The sequence below is a fragment of the Malaclemys terrapin genome, chromosome 6 (genome assembly GCF_027887155.1).
Source record: "Malaclemys terrapin pileata isolate rMalTer1 chromosome 6, rMalTer1.hap1, whole genome shotgun sequence".
In the NCBI taxonomy this organism is placed as follows: domain Eukaryota; kingdom Metazoa; phylum Chordata; order Testudines; family Emydidae; genus Malaclemys; species Malaclemys terrapin.
Window position 1 is genome coordinate 131,261,788 of NC_071510.1, and position 12,324 is coordinate 131,274,111.

Here is a 12,324-nt window from a genome sequence, read left to right on the forward strand (position 1 = left end):
GGACTGCGATGTGTCTGGCCTGCGTCTAGCAACGCTCCCGTGCTCAGAACGACGACTTTTCCATAATGCTCCTTGCTGCAGACGCCCCCAGCCGGGCACTCCGCCGCGGGGCCTTGCCGCTGGTGCCTAGAGCTCCCAGTGCCCGGGGGCCACAGCCGGAGAAACGGAGGGAATGTGCCAAGGCCACAGAGCTTCAGAGAACCCAGGAGTCCTGGCTCCATCAGGGCTGTTGGAGGGTGACGGTGCCAGCATGGGCTGCTCTGAGCTCCTGTCCTGCTGCAGCCTCTTAGGTTTCGAACTCCACCAGTTCTGGGCCCTACCCCCTTGATTCGCCCTCCCTGCCTGGTTTAAAGGGACAGGGCACCACCGGGCGCAAACAGGCCTGGTGTAATGTCACTGACCGCCCTGGGGTCACACCCGTGTGTCTCACCGTTTTGTGTTACCGCCCGTGCTGGCTGTGATTGGGGTCCGTGCCCCTCCCCCCGGATCCCTGCACTTGGCCACCTGGCTGGCAGCGCCCGGCTGGCAGGCTGCGTTGCTCCCTGAGAGACCCGAACGTGGGCGAGACCCGAACCTGGGGCCAAGCACAACACGGAGCTGGCAAAGCTGTGCTGAAAGCGGCTCCCTTTCCATCCTCTGCCTTTGTCAGCAGGACGCTGAGCTGGGGAAGCTGGGTTCTGGCCACTCCCCGGGCACGGCCGCTGCCACGGCAGGGATCAGAGGGGCTGGGGGGAAGGAGAGAGCAGAGCCACGTACTTTGTGTCTGGGCCTAGAGGGCAGAGCAGAGGGACTGGGAGCCAGGACTCCTGGGTTCTGTCCCATCTCTGGTGCAGTGGTTAGAGCAGGGAGCCAGGACTCCTGGGTTCTATTTGTACCCGTGCCACCGACTCTCTATGTGACTTTGGGCAAATCATCTCCGTTCTCTCTGCTGTCAGAGGGGGGAGACGCCGCCTGACTGCCCGGGTTCTCTGCTCTCTGTACGGTGCCCTGAGAGCCAGAAAGGGCCAATGTGACCATCGAATCTGACCTGCTGCAGAACGCGGGCCAGAGACCTTCCCCCAGGACTCCCCAGAGCAGATCTCTTCCCAAAACAGCCACCTGTGAGTTAACAATGGTCAGGGATGGAGAACCCCTCGGTACATTGTTCCAGTGGTTAATGACCCTGGTTAACAATGTGCCTTATCTCCAGCCTGGATTTGTCTGGCTTCAACTTCCAGCCATTGGGTCGTGTTCGACCTTCCTCTGCTGGACTGCCGAGGCCTTTCTTGTCCCCCACGTAGGTTCTTATCGATCAAGTCACCCCTGAGCTGTCTCTGTGTCAAGGTAAATAGTCCGAGCTCCGTGAGTCTCTCACTTTAAGGCAGGTTTTCTAACCCTTTACTTGTTCTCGTAGCTCTTCTCTGATCCCTCCCCAGTGAACTGTGGGCCCAGGACTGGACACAGGAATCCAGCTGCAGTCGCACCAGTGCCAAACACAGAGGTACAACAACCTCCCTGCTCCTGCTGGAGATTCCCCTGTTGATGCATCCCAGGATCGCATGAGCCCTTTGGGCCAATGTCATGCTGGGAGCTCCTGGTCTGCTGATTATCCGTCCGGAGTCCTGGCTTCCCAGCAGACAGGCCCCAGCCTGTACGTCTGGCCTGCATTCTTGGTTCCCAGCTGTAGATACGTTTACATTTCGCTGTATTAAAATGTGTATTATGTTGCTTACCAAGTGGCCAGATCGCTTGGTATCAGTAACCTGCCCTGTGCGGTATTCACCCCTCCCCTAACCTGCGTGGCAGCTGTAGACTTGATCAGTGAGGACTGGATGTTATCTGCCGGGACCCCACTGGAAACAGACTCGCTGGATGAGGATCCCCCTTGTCACGGACTCACAGATCGTGCCCACTCTTGGCCCCGTGCAGTCCCTGGGTGGAACCCCCTTCAGTGAGACAGCCCTTCTCGGCGGTCCACTCTCTCTCGGGGTCAGGCCCCTCCACTTGCTGGAGCTGCACCTCTCTGAGCCTTAGCACGTCTGTCTCTGCCGTGGGCCCCCTTAGGGAGTCCCCTCGCTCTAGATCCCCGGGCCCTCCACTCCCAGAAGGAATAATGCCCCCTGTTCTCTAGCCTGGAGCGACTCTCAGCCGCGTAACACAGGAGGTTTATTGAGCATCTGAACACAGCACAGGAAACTCTCATGGCCTCAGGCCTGGCCTCCCTCAGCACAACACACCCCAGTCTTCCTGCATCCAGGTGGGCTCTGCCTGCTCCCCCTCTTCAGCCCAGAGCCCCCCTGCTTCCCAGCTGGGCATCTGAGATCCCCGGCCCCAGGCCCCGCCTCTGTCCATTGTCTTCTCTCCAGATAAACAGGGTCGCCTGGGCCTCCTCTCCCCTTTTCTGTCCTCTGGCCCCTCTGGCTGGAACCAGCTGGTCAGGACACCGGGGTCCGCTCCCCGCAGCCATTGTCCTCCCACTGGCCAGAACCGGCTGTGACTCCCGAGCTGGGCCTCCCAGTCCCCAGGTCACCAGTCGCTGGGGTCTCCATGCTCCAGGCCATTGGCCTGGGTTCCATGTTCCCTCGCTGGTCCTCTGTAACAACAACTCCCTCTCCCCTCCCCTCGTGAAACCAGTAACACCCAGGGACACTGAGTCCCACCCCCTCTGCATGCAAACCATTGGAAAAACCAAGAGAACCCCCCACTTCGTCACACTCCTTTACAGCTCCATTTCGGGAAGGAGCCGTTCACCAGCTTTTACTCCATTTGCTGTGTGCCGTGGTTGAGTTGTAGTTTTTAACCTGCCCAAGGAGTGCCGGAGGGTGGGGACGGGGCGATCTCACTCTTGCTGTCCTGTTTACAGGTATGAATTAGATCCTTCCTTCCCCGCCCCCTTTCCCACGTCCCCTCCGCAGTGCCATGCACCTGGGGCCAGGTTTCCCCCAGAGCTGAGTGCCTCCGGCTCCCAGCGGTTTTGGGGGGGCGGGGTGAGTTGGGGGACAGGGATGGGGTCTCCATTGTCCTCCCAGCCCGCGCCCCCCCCAGCCCAGGGGCCGGGCATGCTGGGAGATGGAAGTGCCGCAGAGACTCGCTCTGAAACAAGGCTGCCCTTTGACAGCCCCTCCCGCCCCACTGCCAGCTGGGCCCGATAGCGCCAGAGCTCAGCCTGACGAGGACCCGGGGCCCAGCAGGGGAGAACCTGATTTTTCTCCTTGGTTTTTAATAGCTGTTTTCTGTAGCCCTAATTGGCTTGGCTTGAGCGGCGGCCAAGGCAAACGCACCTGAGGGAGGCTTGCTTTACAATCTCCATCCGCTGGCTGCCGCTCCCCTCCCGAACACCAGCTCGGCATCTGGCCTCTTTTAGAGGGGCCGGCCGTGCCGATCGGGGGGGTGCTCCCGGCGCTGCAGCAGCTGCGTGCGTCCCATGAAGGGCCGTCTGTGTGAGGGAGGCGAGAGGCCGGGGTTGCGGCAGCACCAGCTGGGTATGGCCGGGCTGCGTCTGGGCACGTGCCAGGACGGTGCAGAGCCACCGCCGATGGTCGTGTGGGGGTCGTTCCGGAGACGTGAAACCCAGAGCTGAGAACAGAGCCGCGGCCTGGCCCTGATTTTCACATTGGGCTGATTCGTCCCCCCAGGATGCCGCAGGTACTAGGTACCTCCGAGCTGGGCAGCGTCGGCTCTCCAGCCATCTGGGGGTTTATAGGCTCGTCCGGCTGAGCGCACGTATAGGGTGGGGATCTACTATTGAAAATGTGGCCCCTTGCAGCACCGACAGGAATGTGGGCCCCGCAAAGCCTCCGCCCCACCTAGGCAGGAAAGGGGGCTGTGTAACGGGCCGGGCCTGGGAGCCAGTGGTCTGCTTTCCATCACCAAACGCTCACATAGGCTGAGCTCGCTGGGGCAGGGGCCCTGCCTAATCTCCTGCCATGTCCGTTACGGCACAGAGCACGTTTGGGGCTTAGCGAGTCATTTCTTCTTCTTGTTATTAATGAGTAATTGCCAGCTCTGTCGGTGGCTCGCTGTGGGCGAGTCACTTAGTCGCTCCGTGCCTCGGTTTCCCCATCTGTGTCCTGAGCCTAGTTCCCCGACCCTGCGTGCCGAGTGACTGGCTGACTAGAGCACTCGGGTTTGCGATCCCCTTGGAGGAAGGGGGAAGCATCGTTAGCAGTGTGCAAGCTGGGGCAGCCTCTGGGGGAGTGGCTCCGTCTCAGCTCCTCGTGGAAAGCTGTGAGCCGCCTGGGGCAACGAGGGAGCGTTGTCTGCTGCCGGATACTCTCCGGAGGGTAGTGCTGAGTGAACCTGCAGAGCGTGCGGCCCGGCCCGGCTTGGATCAGCCTCCGAGCTGTTGGCTGCGGCTCAGGGCCCTCTGCAGATCGACTCCCTGACCCGCCTGGGTCTGTGGGATTTGGCAGGAACCCCGGGGAGCATCGCCTGCCAAGCTGCACATCCTGCCCCTGCCGGGAGCAAAGAGACGGGGACCGTAACCTGGGGTCAGGGGTAACCGAGCAGCTCTGCTCACGCAGGTCTGATTGCAGGATTGGGGCCACAGTTTGCCTATGCAGCGCTGCCCCCTACTGGGCGAGAGTGTCTCCTGCCCCATCACATGCATGTCCGCTCCTGCGCTGACTGTGTGCCAGCTGTGGAATATGGCGCATGCGCCCCCACGCGGGGCCAGGTTCCCTCTTCCTGCTGGCCGAACGTTAACTTGGTACAACTTTCAAAACAGAAGGTCGTTCACCGCCGTCCTGCTCTCGCCCAGCCTGTCTGATGGCCTGGGGACGTTCTCAGGCTGGAGCCTGCAGCTCCCATGGGGAAGCCAGAGACGCTTAGGGTTGAGGGGGGCTGGATCTACAAAATGCCTGTGTTCTTCCTGCAGCGTTTGTGCAGTTACACAACATTACAATCGGCTGCAGTTGATGGGGTCGGAGAGAGTGTGAAAGACACTAGTGGAAGATAAAAGAGCTACTACTGCTGCTAGCTACAGATATGCTCCTTTAGCTCAAGTGTTAGAGGCCTTTGTTCCTGCAAATGATGAGAGCTTAGAGCAGGTTTCCAGCCCTGCTGCCCCCCTGTAGCAATTGTGCCTGTTCACAGCATGTGGGCCCTGGTTTTTGTTGTCCAAAGCTAGAGTTGGGCAGAGACCAGGAATTGCGTCTCGTGGAGGATTTGGAGATTTTGAAACTCGGCTTCATTTTGAATCAGAGCGAAACATGAAAATGTCGACATTTTCCAAGGGGAAATTTAAAAACAAAGTTTTGGTTGATGGAAATGTTTCCTTTTTAACCTGTTGTGGTCACGCCACATGTTCTGAGACGCACCATTGTGTAAAATCAGCCAGTTCAAAGCGAGCACTGGGAATATTTCATTCTGCAAATGTGGCAACGGACGGTAGAGACAAGATGGGGGAGGGAAAAACATTGATTGAACCAACCCTGTGTTGGGGAGAGAGACAAGCTTTCGGGGATACGCAGAGCGCCTCCTGAGGTCTGGGAACTGAGCTGTTCGCTGGCCGCTGCACCTCAAATGTCTCTTGCAGTCCGGTGAGCTGTGTCCATTGAGTGGCACGGCGTGGCGTACCTTCCCGTGGGCCCCAGCGCCGAAGAAGAGCTCTGTGTCGCTCCTCCTCTGCTGTGAGCGGCCGCGGCCTGACAACCGGCCCAGGTTGCTGCAGGTGCCAAGGAGAGGTGTGTGTGTGTGTGTGTGTGTGTGCGCTAAACCCAGGGTTGTGAGTTCAATCCTTGAGGGGGCCATTTAGGGATCTGGGGCAAAAATGACCTGTCAGGGACAGTACTTTGTCCTGCGGTGAGTGCAGGGGACTGGACTCAATGACCTTTCAAGGTCCCTTCCAGTTCTGGGATTTTGCCGGGTGCCCAAAGGGGCTTTGTTTTGAAAGGCAGGGACAGCACATGGCCGGCTGCAGGTTCCCCTGTGCCCCAGCGCCGGAGGCCAGCAGGAACGGCGGCTGTTTGGGTTGGAGCTGCCGCGCTCCAGCGTTTGGCTGACCCAGGAGCCTTCGTGCTTGGAAGGGAGCGGAGGCCGTTTGCCAGAAAGCTTCCCAGCCCAGCTCTCTCTCCCCTGCCCGCTGGTGGGGGAAGTGTCGTGGGGCTAGCTGGGGGCGAGGCACGGTGGCGGGCAGGCGAGGGACAGAGGGCATTCCCCTGCACCTGGGACCCGCCTCCCTCTCCCCTGCCCGCTGGTGGGGGAAGTGCCGTGGGGCTAGCTGGGGGCGAGGCACGGTGGCGGGCAGGCGAGGGACAGAGGGCATTCCCCTGCACCTGGGACCCGGCTCCCTCTCCCCTGCCCGCTGGTGGGGGAAGTGCCGTGGGGCTAGCTGAGGGCGAGGCACGGTGGCGGGCAGGCGAGGGACAGAGGGCATTCCCCTGCACCTGGGACCCGGGCGTGCCACCGGGGCAAAGTGGACGGTGGTTTTGTAGTGGGATTTATTTAGGGCTCCAAAGGAGGCAGCTGAGTGGGGGCCAAGGAATTGGCGTAGGTGCGAACCAGTGGCTGGCACGCGCTGGGCACAGGGACATGGTGCGGTTTGGGATTCCTCCTGCCCTGGTACCCTGCTCAGGCTGCGAACGCTGCCTGGCTGGGTCGTGAGCCCCATCACAGCCCCAGGGCTGCTCCTTCTGGTGACTGAGCTGGTGGCACCCCAGTTTGTCGTGAGGCAGGCCAGTTTGCCATGCCTGGGCAGCGCCCGCTCTCAGCCTCCGGGAGCGCCAGAGCCCTCATCCCCAGGCCGTCTGCACCCGGCCTGGCAAACTTCATATACTGAGGGCTGATGATGGCCAGGCCAGCTACTGACATCCCCTCCTGGCCGGGTTTGGGGGCCTGGTTCAGATCCATTTTGGAACCGTCTCTTGTTGGGGTTCCCAGGCCTGCATCTCTCCCTTCTCCTGTGCGTGGGCCATTCCCTTCCCCTCCCCCTCCCTGGAGGGGGGCTGGAGGAGCGTCTGTCCCGGGGTCCTAGAGGTTAATGAGGAGAGGGGCCCATCCCACACCCGGAGCCCAGCTCCCGGCCGGTCCCGGCAGGCTGTGCCACGCGTGTTTATCCCGTGGGGAGCGAGAGGGGGCTCACTGCTGGACCAGTGCCTCACCCTGCTTCTTGCAGCTCTGGGCCCCCCGTCTGGCTGCTGGGGTCCCCCCCCGCCCCGAACCCAGGCTGCCCCGTCCGCCTGGCGACCTGCGGCTGCCTGGGGACTGAAATCGCCCCACTCCCCCAGCTGCTGAGTTGTTACTTTGCTGGGAGATTATTTTTAGGAATTTCTGGAGCGTGCGGTCGGCGTGGCTGGGGGCCGAGGGGCGGGCGGCCCGGGCGGGAGAGGGCGTGGGGGAGGGAAGAAGGTTTTTTTTTTTTTTTTGTTTGGAATAAAAACTCTTCCCAGCTGGCAGCGACTCCGGGCTTGGCTGCCGGCCGCTCTCCGTGCCCTTGTGTGCAGCTCTGCCAGCGCCTCAGGTTACCGCTGGGAAGCGAGAGGCTCTGGTTCCCTGCAGAGGGGCCGGGGGGGCGCCGCAGGGGGAGGGCCAGCGCGAGGGGGTTTCTGGTGTGCTCTGTCGAGCCTCCCGCCGCAGGCAGGGGGGAGAATCGCCCCTTTTCTCCGCAGCCGAGCGCCGGGCCGGGGCCGCCGGCCAGCATGGGGAGCTGCAGCCGAGGCAGCCGGCTCTGAAGGTAGGATGAGGGGCGGGGAGCCAGGCTGGCGCAGGGCTGGTTTGTGCTGGGCCAGGGGCGCTGCTGGGGGCGGGCGGGCCGGGGGGGAGAATAGTTGCGGATCTGAGACAAAGTCCCTAATATCAGGATGGTCCGATAGTATCGGGACGTCCGACCACCCGACTGGTGCTTGTGGGCTGGGGCCCCAGCCAGGCACCCTGTGAGTGTGCTGGGTCTGACTGGGCATGGGGGTAAAACTGATTTACCCCAGGGCTACCGGAACTAGGCTCGGGGGGTTGCTCTGGGTTTGCCCCGGGGTGACCGGAACAGTTTTGGGCCTGGGGGGGCCGTTCTGGGTTTGCCCCGGGGTGACCGGATCAGGGTCGGCTGTAGGAGGGGTGTTCTGGGTTTGCCCCAGTGTGACTGGATCAGGGTCGGGCTGGGGCAGGGGGAGCTGTTCTGGGTTTGCCCCGGGGTGACGGGATCAGGGTCGGGCTGGGACAGCGGGGGCGTTCCGGGTTTGCCCCGGGGTGACGGGATCAGGGTCGGGCTGGGGAAGGGGTGTTCTGGGTTTGTCCCGAGGTGACTGGATCAGGGTCGGGCTGGGACAGGGGGTGCGTTCCGGGTTTGCCCCGGGGTGACGGGATCAGGGTCGGGCTGGGGCAGGGGGAGCTGTTCTGGGTTTTCCCCGGGGTGACGGGATCAGGGTCGGGCTGGGGCAGGAGGTGCGTTCCGGGTTTGCCCCGGGGTGACCGGATCAGGTTGGCTGGAAAACGGGGAGCGTTCCGGGTTTGCCCCAGGGTGACGGGATCAGGGTCGGGCTGGGGCAGGGGGGGCTGTTCTGGGTTTGCCCCGGGGTAACCAAATCCAGGCCGGGATGGAGGGGCTGTTCTGGGTTTGCCCCGGCGTGACTGGATCAAGTTGGCTGGGGAAGGGCTGTTCTGGGTTTGCCCCGGGGTGACGGGATCAGGGTCGGGCTGGGACAGCGGGGGCGTTCCGGGTTTGCCCCGGGGTGACGGGATCAGGGTCAGGCTGGGACGGGGGGGGGGGCGTTCTGGGTTAGCTCTGGGGTGACTGGATCAGGGGCGGGGTGCTGCTCTGGGTTTGCCCCAGTGTGACCGGATCAGGTCGGCTGGGGAAGGGGGGGTGCGTTCCGGGTTTGCCCCGGCTGAGTCCATGGGGTGACTCCGGCCGTCCCCTGGGTGAGTGTCACTGTCTCAGAGGGACGGGGGCTCTGTCTCCGTCCCTGGCTGGCCGCCCCGGGGGCAGGGCACCCCAGGTGGGAAGCAGCCACTCTCTGCAGCTCAGTGTGATGGGAAAGGGGGCAGCAGGGGCCGGGTGGCTCCTGTGAGCGAACGGGGGGAACCCAGCAGCAGTGTAAACACCAGTCTGGCTGCGCACACGCCTTTGCTGTGGTCTTGGTGCCCGCGCCAGCCTCCCGCCAGGCTCTCCTGCTCTGCCTCCCATCAGAGCCCTCCCCTGGTGCCACCCCAGTGCCCCCCTACGCCAGCTGTGGGTCTGGCCAGCCACGGGCTCATTCAGATTTCCCCAGCTGCCTTGGGAGCTCGTTAATCTGTCTGCATTAACATTTGTTGGCTGCTTATGTCTATTGTCTTCTATTTTTGTCCGTGCCCGGAGCCGGCCGGATGGAGGCCTTTGCTAGCGTTCACAACAAACACAGCCCTTCCTTTCACCCCATCCGAGGGAGGGTCCCGCTTCTGGGGGAGACTTGAGGCAGAGAGGGGACTGCCGAGGGACGTCCTGCTCGCCCCCGGGGTCAATCCGGAGTCACTCTGGTTTAATGCCGGTGTACCTTGGCTGACTTTGGTGGAGTAGCTGAGGTGGGAACCTGGCCCCCGGTCCTGTCCTGATGGTGACTGTATGAACCTTGTTCCCATCATGGGTTTTCCACTCGACCCAATTGTGTGTGGGGCCAGGTCCTAACCTGGTGTGAATCGGCCACACTCCAGCAGGTCCAGTGGAGCTGGGCTGCTTGACGTGAGCTGAGGATCCGGCCCTGGTGTGATTGCTGCAGGGGGGAGCAGACGGCTTGATGGAGCTTGGGGCGTGCTCCGCCGACAGTCACTGGGTGAGCTCTGCCAGGCGTGCCTGGCTGGGGAGACGAGGGACTGGCACCCCTCTGCCACCTCCCCGCTCTCTCCCTGGGGAGACCAGAACAGCTGGCGCGGTCACAGCGCTCTGCTGGTTCGTGTCACCAGGGCACCGCACCGGGGAGTGGCACAATGTCCTTCTCCGGCCGGTTCCGTGCTTGGCCACGCTCTGTGGCAGCAGTGCCGGCAGGTGGGCAGCGCAACTTGGCTGGTGTTTACAAGCCGCGGTACGCCCAAGCTGGCGTCGGCGCCAGGCACTCGGCCCGCTTGCCGGTCGCTGGATGTCACCATAGCCAGGGGATTGCTGCTGGCTCCGGTCCGTCGGACAGGACATGCCCGCGCTGCGCAGGCGGGGCGCTCATGCTGGCAGTGTTGGTCTCCTCGCCGGCCGGGCTCGGCCCATTCGGGGGCCCTACGGTGTGAGGGGAGCTGGGGCCGCTCTCTCCGTTTGATCCTAGCGAGGGGTGCAGCTCTGATCCCAAAAGCCAGGCAGGAGCGACTGTCCGCCTTGACTCGCCCTGCGCTTGTTGCAGTGGAGGGGGTTGAATTTCTCGGAGCGCCGGGGTTCAGAGCCGTCTCTGGGGGACACAAACGCGTCCCTCCAACAAACAGACAAATGAACGGAAGCCGTTCGAGTGCTTTCCCGTCGTTCCGAACCCTCGCGGGCTCCCCGGTCCCTAGACACAGCCCACGGCTGGGACGGGGAAGGGGCTTTGCTCCGGGCATGGCAACACGCACGCATGGGTAAGTCGGTGTCGTTCCATGGACTTTAATGGCTCTCTGCTGATTGACACCAGCTTGCGATCAGGGTTTCTGCCCCCCGTGACTCCAGTGTAAACGCACTGAAGAATGACGGGGAGCGGACGGGGGAGCAGGCTCCTGGCTGGGGCCAGGTCCACCTCTTGCACCTGAGCTCTGCTGCATCTGTTCTGGGCCCCTGCGTGCCAGGCCCACTGGGCCAGAGGGGTCAGCCACTTGAGGGGAGCCGCGTGGCCGGTGGGGGCTGCCCAAATGCCCCAGCCTGTGTTATGCGGGTCAGCCCCGTGGTCGCCTTGGTCCCTTCTGGCCCCAGCACCCAGGAGAACCCCGCTGCGGAAGCAGGCAAGGAAGGGGCTGGTCCTCGTAGGCTGCCGTTACGTGCGATACCTCGGTGGGAGCCCCCAAGCCAGAACACTGCTGCAGGGTTGGCGGAGCCGCATGGGTGTTAGCAGAGTGGGGATATTCCTGGGAGAAGCGCTGAGCTTTGGCAGGAGAGCGACTGGGGGCTAGATCTGCAGCGGGCACATGGGCACAGCTCTGTCAGCTCCGCTGCAGACCTGGCCCTGGCTTGGCGGGTAGGCGCTGGGGACACGCTGGGCGCCAGGCTCCTCTGGGGTCACTCGGCTGCAGCCCATGTGGGCGTACCTGGGGTCCCGGCTCGTGCGTGGCTCCAGGGCTCTGCCGTGGCGCTCCGAGCGAGGGCAGCGTTTGCAGAGAGTTTGTCTTGATTTAATTGGCATCTTCACGGGGGGGAAACCGCTTCCCTTCTAGGGCCGGTAGCGGGGGAGTGTTAAAGACGGGCCATGCAAAGGGCGCGCCGAGGCGGGGAGGAGTCTGTGTCCCCCCCATACATTTGGGGTTGGGGTCAGGGTCCAGGGAGAAAGCAACGGGAGCGAGGCTCGCCGGGCCATAGGGGTATTGCTGGGGGGTGACGGGCACAGTCCGACACACGTTCCATCCTGGTCGTGACTGGGCAGGGAGAGGTAAGGCTCCCTGGGCCCCACTGGGGATCTGGGCCTGGGTCCAGAATGGGGGTTTAGCCCCAGCCACCTCCCGCCAGAGCTCTGCAGCTGGGAGGGCAAATTGGAGTTTGACCTGGGCCAGCCCCTCCCCTGGTGCAAGTCCTCGCAGCTCCGGGGGGTCAGGCCCCACTGCAGCCCCCGGCTGGTGGACCCACAGCGAGACGTGCACTCACTGCACCCCCAAGCCTGGGCTCCGTGCACAGGCAGTTGTGGTTGCGTAGGTAGGACGGTGCACGCACCCCTGCTGCAATGCGGGTCAAAGGCTTCCCGCTGGCGGAAGGCGTGTTCGGATCCCTGTCTCAGACAGGGCCGTGTCCATGAGCCCTCCAGGGTCCCCTCCATCGCCCCAGGGCTCTTTAAGGGACCCCCTCCCCCAGGCTTGTTTCTCTTTGGGACAGGGCCGCATGAGGCTGTTTGGTTTGAACTGTTCCCTTGCCGGGATGGCTTGTCCCTGAGGAGTAAGGGCCGGAGGGGCAGATCCCCAGCTTCGGTGCAGAGCGTGGGGGGAGGCGATGGAGATCTACAGCTGACAGGGCAGCCCCCCGGGTTGGGAAGCACTTCGGCAGCTGTCGGGATAGGCAAGCCCAGAATATGGATAGCTAATTCTCAAGGCGCTTTGGGGCTGTCTGATCTCCTTCGTCCTGGGCCGGGCGCCCTCCTCTCGCGGTGCAGGGCTGAGAGATGGGTGGGCCCGTGGGGACGGGGCTTTCCCTAGACAGCTCTGAGACAGAAGCGGCTGCGGGAATGTTCCTGGCGCTGCCCAGAGCGAGGCGCAGCATTTGATCAGTAGCTTTGTGCCTCG

The 12,324-nt window shown here is 63.0% G+C and overlaps 1 protein-coding gene across 3 annotated transcripts in view; it reads left to right on the plus strand.

The window, feature by feature from the left end:
• The window catches only part of IL11RA (interleukin 11 receptor subunit alpha), a 67,927-nt gene that overhangs the window by 16,536 nt on the left and 39,067 nt on the right, over nucleotides 1–12,324 (plus strand). Inside the window, exon 2 of one of the 3 annotated variants that reach the window (XM_054032473.1) lies at nucleotides 1,394–1,480. The exons of 1 other annotated variant lie outside the window; for it this stretch is intronic. The gene's annotated coding sequence lies outside the window, so the exon portion shown is untranslated. Of the gene's footprint in view, nucleotides 1–1,393; nucleotides 1,481–7,501; nucleotides 7,652–12,324 lie in introns of those variants that run through there. One more of the 3 variants, XM_054032471.1, reaches the window with a different exon arrangement.